The sequence below is a fragment of the Mandrillus leucophaeus genome, unplaced genomic scaffold (assembly GCF_000951045.1).
Source record: "Mandrillus leucophaeus isolate KB7577 unplaced genomic scaffold, Mleu.le_1.0 Scaffold118, whole genome shotgun sequence".
Taxonomy (NCBI): domain Eukaryota; kingdom Metazoa; phylum Chordata; class Mammalia; order Primates; family Cercopithecidae; genus Mandrillus; species Mandrillus leucophaeus.
In genome coordinates this window covers 23,480-32,036 of record NW_012100098.1, presented here as the reverse complement: position 1 = coordinate 32,036, position 8,557 = coordinate 23,480, and positions in this window count along the sequence as shown.

Sequence of the window (8,557 nt, the reverse complement as noted above, 5' to 3'; positions counted from 1 at the left end):
TTTTTTTTTTTTTTTAAGAGACGGAGTCTCTGTTGCCAGGCTCGAGTGCAGTGGTACTATCTCGGCTCATTTTTGTATTTTTAGCACAGACAGGGTTTCACCATGTTGGCCAGGCTGGTCTCAAACTCCTGACCTTAAGTGATCTGCCCACCCTGGTCTCCCAAAGTGTTGGGATTACAGGCGTCAGCCACCGCGCCCAGCCTTGATTTCATTTTACCATCTGATGAGGTCTGTGTTCAGGTGTTCAGTAAGAGTCCCTGAGGCCACAATGTGGTGCCTATTTTGAAGAAGATCAACCGGGAGACAACGAATCTGTTAAATGCATACACAGGAGCAATGCAAATAAGCAATGAGGGGGTTAGGGCTTGTGGATTACTAAAGCAGTCACTAGGGGTATGGAGAGAGCAGAAGAGATGGGTCTGAAAGATACTCATGGAATAAAATTGATGGAACTTTTTTTTTCTTTTTTTTTTTGAAATGGAGTCTCACTCTGTCGCCCAGGCTGGAGTGCAGTGGCACGATCTCAGCTCACTGCAAGCTCCGCCTCCCGGTTCATGCCATTCTCCTGCCTTAGCCTCCTGAGTAGCTGGGACTACAGGCACCCGCCACCGCACCCGGCTAATTGTTTTGTATTTTTAGTAGAGATGGGGTTTCACCATGTTAGCCAGGATGGTCTCCATCTCCTGACCTCGTGATCCGCCCGCCTCGGCCTCCCAAAGTGCTGGGATTACAAGCATAAGCCACCGTGCTGGGCCTCTTCTTTTTTAGACAAAGTCTCACTCACTGTTGCCCAGGTTGGAGTGCAGGGACACCATCTCAGCTCACTGCAACCTCCATCTCCCCGTTCAGCGATTCTGCTGCCTCAGCCTCCTGAGTAGCTGGGACTACGGGCACATGCCACCACGCCTGGCTGATTTTTGTATTTTTATTAGGGACAAGGTTTCACCATGTAGCCCAGGCTAGTCTCCAACTCCTTGGCTCAAGTGATCTGCCTGCCTCAGCCTCTCAAAGTGCTAGAATTACAGGCATGAGCCACCATGCCCAGCCTTCTTTTATTTATTATTTTATTTTAAATTGATGAGATTTGATGACTAATTACATATGCTGTGACGGGGATGATGGAAGTTTGAGAAGGAGAGAGTAGAAGTTTGTTGGGGAGTAAACCAGACAGAAGTTCCCTGAAAAAGGGATAACTTGTGTATGTATCTCCTTCATTGCAAGTAGGACAGTATATTATGATTACCTGTGTATGCATCTGCTTCCTCTAGTAGGCCATGAGTCAGGGCCATGTCTCATCCCCCTCATCTTCCCTAGTGTCTGGCACAATGTCTTGCACACAGTATGTTCAACATTGATGAAAGAACATCAGTCAAGAGTGGCCTTAGTCTGGGGTGGTAGTAAGGAGGGCAGAGAATGGTGGGGGTGTAAATAATCACACCACTTGGAAGATAGGAAGTTCTCCAGGCTACTCCCTCCCTCCTCAGCCTTAGTCAAAAGTCTGACCCATGGAGGATTGCTCAATTTTCTCTGAGTCCTTTCCTTCTCTGGACTAGCCACACAGTGTGATAGATGCTGACTAGCTGGGACATGGATGTCTTCAGTATGGGGGAGAGGGTCTCACCTAAATTCTACTACTACTGCACAGAAGCCATTCTTTTTTTTTTTTTTTTTTTTTTGAGTTTCTCTCTTGTTGCCCAGGCTGGAGTGCAATGGCACAATCTCGGCTTACTGCAACCTCTGCCTCCCAGGTTCAAGTGATTCTTCTGCCTCAGCCCCCTGTGTAGCTGGGATTACAGGTGCCTGACACCATGCCTAGCTAACTTCCTGTATTTTCAGCAGAGACGGGGTGTCACCATGTTGGTCAGGCTGGTCTCAAACTCCTGACCTCAGATGATCCATCCGCCTTGGCCTCCCATAGTGCTGGGATTACAGGCGTGAGCCACCGCACCCAACCCAGAAACCGATTCTAAAGAGGCACTGTGTGGGAGAAGCCTCGGACTTCTACTTCCCTTCTCTAAACCAGTAAGCCTTGACATATATGGCAAAAGGTGGCATGTCCTTGGCTCTGTGCCACAGGCTCATTTGGCAAGGGGGTAAGAGAAGAGGGCAGCTGAGAAGGTGCTGAACTCCAGCGAAAAGGAAAGGAGGCCATGGGCCTGAGGCTTGTGATGTGAAAGGAGAAAGAAGCCAGTGGGGATTTGTATTGTTATGATTATTATTATTTAATTTAAACATTTTGGCTAGGCGTGGCGGCTCAGAGCTGTAATCCCAGCACTTTGGGAGGCTGAGGCAGAAGGATGGCTTGAGCCCAGGAGTACATGGCTGCAGTGAGCTATGATCATGACACTGCACTCTGGCCTGGGTGACAGAGCGAGACTCTGTCTTAGAAATTTTTTTTAAATGGGTTGGGTGCGGTAGCTCACACTTGTAATCCTAGCACTCTGGGAGGCCGAGGCCGGCAGATTGCCTGAGCTCAGGAGTTCAAGACCAGCCTGGGCAACACAGTGAAACCCTGTCTCTACTAAAATACAAAAAATTAGCCAGGCGTGCTGGTGTGCACACGTAGTCCCCGCTACTAGGGAAGCTGAGGCACGAGAATCGCTTGAACCCAGGAGATGGAAGTTGCAGTGAGCTGAGATCGTGCCACTGCACTTCAGCCTGGGCAAGACTCCATCTCCAAAAAAAGAAAAAAAAAAATTAAAAATGGTCGGGTGCAATAGCTCACACCTGTAATCCCAGTACTTTGGGAGGCTGAGGCGGGCAGATTACCTGTGGTCAGGAGTTCCAGACCAGCCTGGTCAACATGGTGAAACCCTCTCTCTACAAAAAATACAAAAATTCGCCCAGCATGGTGGTACACCCATGTAGTCCCAACTACTCAAGAAGCTGACGTAGGAGAATGCCTTGAACCTGTGAGGTGGAGGTTGCAGTGAGCCGAGATGGTGCCACTGCACTCCAGCCTGAGTGACAGAGTGAAACTCTGCCTCAAAAAGTAAAAATTAAGGCCAGGTGCGGTGGCTTCCACCTGTAATCCCAGCACTTTGGGAGGCTGAGGCAGGTGGATCACGAGGTCAGGAGTTCAAGACCAGCCTGGCAAAGATGGTGAAACCCCGTTTCTACTAAAAATACAAAAATTAGTCAGGTGTGGTGGTGGGTGCCTGTAATCCCAGCTACTAGGGAGGATGAGGCAAAGAACTGCTTGAACCCAGGAGGGGGAGGTTGCAGTAAGCCAAGATCGCACCACTGCACTCCAGCCTGGGTGACACAGCGAGACTCCATCTCAAAAAAAAAAAAAAAAAAATTAAAGTTAAATAGAACTAATACTGTTGGGTCAGGCATGGCAGCTCACACCTCTAATTTTAGTACTTTGGGAGGCCAAGGCAGAAGGATATCGAGGCCAGAAGTTGAAGACCAGCCATGGGGCAACAGAGCCAGACCCCATCTCTATAAAACAAAAATTTGCCGCTTGCGGCTGGGCGTGGTGGCTCACACCTGTAATCTTAGCACTTTGGGAGGCCGAGGCGGGCGGATCACGAGGTCAGGAGATTGAGACCATCCTGGCTAACATGGTGAAACCCCGTCTCTACTAAAAATACAAAAAATCAGCCGGGCATGGTGGCGGGCGCCTGTGGTCCCAGCTGCTCGGAAGGCTGAGGCAGGAGAATGGCATGAACCCGGGAGGCGGAGCTTGCAGTGAGCTGAGATCGTGCCACCCCACTCCAGCCTGGGCGACAGAGTGAGACTCTGTCTCAAAAAAAAAAAGAAAGAAAAGACAAATTAGCCGAGTGCAGGGGTGAGTGCCTGTAGTCTCAGTTAGTTAGGAGACTGAGGTGTGAGGATCACTTGAGCCCGGAAGTTGGAGGCTGCAGTGAGCTATGATCATGCAACTGCACTCCAGCCTGGGTGACAAAGTGAGATCCTGTCTCAAAAAAATTGAAAAATTTCACCATTTGTACTGTTAAAAAATCATTTAGGCCGGGTACGGTGTCTCATGCCTGTAATTCCAGCACTTTGGGAGGCCAAGGCGGGTGGATCACCTGAGGTCGGGAGTTTGAGACTAGCCTGACCAACATGGAGAAACTCCGTTTCTACCAAAAATAAAAAATTAGCCGGGTGTAGTGGCACATGCCTGTAATCCCAGCTACTCAGGAGGCTGAGGCAGAAGAATCACTTGAACCAGAAAGCAGAGTTTGCAGTCAGCCAAGATTGTCCCATTGCACTCCAGCCTGGGCAACAAGAGCGAAACTCCGTCTCAAAAAAAAAAACAAACAAACAAGGTGAGTTATTGACCTATGGGAGAAGGGCAGGCACACTAGGAGGCTACAACTGTGTGTGTATTAGTGCAATGTCACAGAGGAAAGCACTTGGCCTTTTTTTTTTTTTTTAAGACAGAGTCTCACAAAACTTAGCTGGACATGGTGGAGCACGCCTATAGTCCCAGCTACTTGGGAGGCTGAGGCAGGAGAATCTCTTGAACCCGGGAGGCGGAGGTTGCAGTGACCTGAGATGACGTCACTGCACTCCAGTATGGCAACAGAGGGAGACTCGGACTCAAAAAAAAAAAAAATCATTTAAATCGGTATAGAGAAGAAAATGAACCTAGAACACCCATCATCTAAACTTAACAATTATTATTATTACTATTTTGAGACTGAGTTTTGCTCTTGTTGCCCAGGCTAGAGTGCAATGGCGTGATCTCTGCTCACGGCAAACTCCGCCTCCTGGGCTCAAGTGATTCTCCTGCCTCAGTCTCCAGAGTAGCTGGGACTACAGGCACGTGCCACCTCACCGGGCTAATTTATTTTAGTAGAGAGGAGGTTTCGCCCTGTCAGGTGCGGTGGCTTGCACCTGTAATCTCAGCACTTTGGGAGGTCAAGGTGGGCGGATCATTTGAGGTCAGGAGTTCAAGACTAGCCTGGTCAACTTGGTGAAACCCCATCTCTATTAAAGATACAACAATTAGCAGGGCATGGTGGCTCACGCCTGTAATCCCAGCTACTCGGGAGGCTGAGGCAGGAGAATTGCTTGAGCCTGGGAGGCAGAGGTAGCAAGGAGCCAAGAATGTGCCACTGCACTCCAGCCTGGGCAACAGAGCAAGACTCTGTCTCAGAATAAATAAATAAGTATATAAATTCCACCAGTGGTCACTGCACACTTACAGAAATGCTGAAGAAGTAGAATTGTAATCAGGGAGTCCTGCCTGACCTGCCTTGAGACTTTGGTCGGGCACACTTCTCAGGCTCTGTTTATTTCCTAACTTTTGGAAAGGGATAATATATCTACAGATGTTAGTTATGAGTTTGTGAGTGACTGGAGAAATTCTTCCTGGGACACTCCCAGGGACCTTTGCCCAGGCACCTCTGATAGCCTACAGCGGCGGGGGAGGGGAGCGCAGAGCGCTGGCAGGAGGTGGTGAAGATTAACGCTTCTAAGCAGGGCATCTGGGGCGCAGGCAGTGGTGCGGAAAACCCCTCTTGGAAACAGAAGTCTGTGGCGCTCCTGTCCTCTCCCTCCTTCTCTCCACTATTTTCCTGACCATACCAAGAAGGAACTAACATGGTGTTCCAGGGCCTTTCCCCTACAGGAGCCACCCACTCGCCCAGTTTTTCTCCCTAGGGGCAGTGAAGGCTTCCGGAAGAAGCGTTGAGAAGTCAGGTGTCAGGCCTCCAAGAACTTCAGCTAGCTTCTCGGGCTCGAGGGAGGAAGGGCAAAGCAGGAAGGAGGGGTTTGCGACCGGGGAGAGCCACAGGGCCCACCCCTAACAGGAAACTGGGGGTGGAGAGGCCCCAGCCCAGCCCACGCCAGTCTTCCAGCTCCGGGCTGGGCCTGAGGCCGGCAAGCCCCACCCCATTCCTCTGGGCACCTCGTGGCCCGGGCGGGTTTGTTTACGAATCTGGCTCCCTCCTCCTCCAGCCCGGCCCTCCGCCCGCCCCCAGGGTGGCCCCAGTTCCGTGGGAGGGGGAAACAGAGCCAGCCCCTGGCCCGCTGCCCTCCTTTCGCCTCCCCTCCCTTTCTTCCTCCAGCCTCTGCCGTGAATGCCCAGGGAGAGCAGGTCCTTTGTCCACACCTGTCTGGGCCGTGCTCCTTCTCTGGGAATGGGGTAGTGTCCTTTTCTTCTCACCTCTGGACTCTGGAGAGGACTTAGGGCTACTTGTCTCAGGAGAGGAAGGAGAAAAGGAAACTGCTTCACTTTTGGTTAAAAGAGGAACTTTTTTTTTTTTTAATGCTGAGTTGGGCCGGGCGTGGTGGCCCCACGCCTGTAATCCCAGCAGTTTGAGAGGCCGAGGCGGGAGAACCACTTGAGGTCAGGAGTTTGAGACCAGCCTGGCCAACATGGTGAAACGCTCTCTACTAAAAACACAAACATTAGCGGGACGTGGTGGCATGTGCCTGTAATCCCAGCTACTCGGGAGTTTGAGGCAGGAGAATCACTTGAACCTTGGAGGCAGAGGTTGCAGTAAATGGAGATTGTGCCACTGCAGTCCAGCCTGTGCAACAGATCGAGACTCCATCTCAAAAAAGAAAAAAAAATCTAAATGTTTAGCTGCCAGGCAGGACCCCACCACACTTGGAGTGCAGGGGTCTGGGTGTGTGTAGGTACCACAGGGGTTAGATGACATTAATCATGCCTTCCTCGGGTGTGGCAAGCCTAGGCTCCCTGAGGAGCCTTAGGGGTTTGGGTATTTGGTGAAGGAAAGGGAAATGTTTTAATTATGTGTTTGTTCCAAGCTGGAATCCCTAGGGGTCAGATTTAAATGTTCAGGAAAGCTCTATGTTTGATCTACTTGGGGTATAAGCCAATCTCTGACACTCCTCAGTTCACTGAGCCTTCCTTCTCCAGTTCTCAAGAAAGCAGATGGATTGTGAAACTTCCAGTCTCTCAGCAATCTCTCTTCCTCTTTCTCACCATGCCTCCAACTACTATTGGTTTTATTTGGTAAAGGATCTTCCAGCTCCAGAGACCATCAACTGGGCTTACCGTCAGGGAATATTAAAAAAGGTTGAGCCAGAGTTCAGCTCCAACAATAACTAAATTGTGTTCCTGACCATACCTCCCAACCCTCAAACAAAAACTCTCATTTTACAACCAGCCTTGCTTCTTCAGGGCCTTCAAGACCACCAGAGCCACAGACTCTGCAGAACTGAATGAACGCCTTCCTAGTATTACTAGGTGCAGCCCAGGCAGGGATGAATCACAGTGCTTCTCAAATAAGGAAACAAAGACACAGCAAAGGCACAGAATGAGTCATTTTAAATAGTGTTAATAAAGAATATTGGCCGGGCGCAGTGGGTCATATCTGTAATCCCAGCACTTTGGGAGGCCGAGGTGGGCGGATCGCCTGAAGTCGGGAGTTGGAGACCAGCCTGACCAACATGGAGAAACCCCATCTCTACTAAAAATACAAAATTAGCTGGGCATGGTAGCGCATGCCTGTAATCCCAGCTGCTCAGGAGGCCGAGGCAGGAGAATCGCTTGAACCCGGGAGGTGGAGGTTGCGGTGAGCCGAGATTACGCCATTGCACTTCAGCCTGGGCAACAAGAGCAAAACTCTGTCTCAAACAAACAAACACAAAAAAGATTATCAGCAACCAGTTAGCAGCAGCCAGTCCTGAATTTCTCACAAGTTCTGGGCTTGCCAACCAGGAAGAAGCCCGTCTTGTTTCAGTTTCTTTTTGGATCAATTTCTTGCCTTGCCAGGGTTCTTAAAAGACTTCGGGGGCTGTATGCGGTGTTCCCCCCAGTTTCTATAGTCCGAATCGCACTGAATGATCTTAGCCTGCTTATCACAAGCTTCTGATGTGAAAAGTCTAGGCTTGTTTTCTTGTTCAGAGAGGTGGAAAGTAAGAGTTTAGAAGACTGCGAGACTTCACTATTTTGTCAAAAGACTCTTTTTTTCTAGCCTCCTTTATCCTAGACTAGGCAGGACAGGTAAAGAAATTTCAGTTAGTCCACTTTGTACTTAGCTGTAGTTGAGAGTTTGATGGAGTTTCGCTCTTGTTGCCCAGGCTGGAGTGCAATGGCGCAATGTCAGCTCACTGCAACCTCCACCTCCAGGGTTCAAGCGATTCTTCTGCCTCAGGCTCCTTTGTAGCTGGGTTTACAGGCATGCGCCACCATGCCTGGGTAATTTTTGTGTTTTTAGTAGAGATGGGGTTTCTCCATGTTGGTCAGGCTCGTCTTGAACTGCCAACCTCAGGTGATCCGCCTGCCTCAGCCGACCAAAGTGCTGGGATTACAGGCATGAGCCACCACGCCCAGCCTGTAAAATGTTCTTAATTATCAGATTGCTAAATAGGAGACTGAAAAAAGCTGAGGATTGGGTTGAAAATCAGGAAGAGGCCCGGCGCGGTGGCTCATACCTGCAATCCCAGCACTGTGGGAGGCTGAGGCGTGCCGATCACTTGAGGTCAGGAGTTTGAGACCAGCCTGGCCAACATGGAGAAACCCCATCTCTACTAAAAATACCAAAGTTAGCCAGGGGTGGTGGCATATGCCTGTAGTTCCAGCTACTTGGGAGGCTGAAGTGGGAGAATCACCTGAACCTGGGAGACGGAG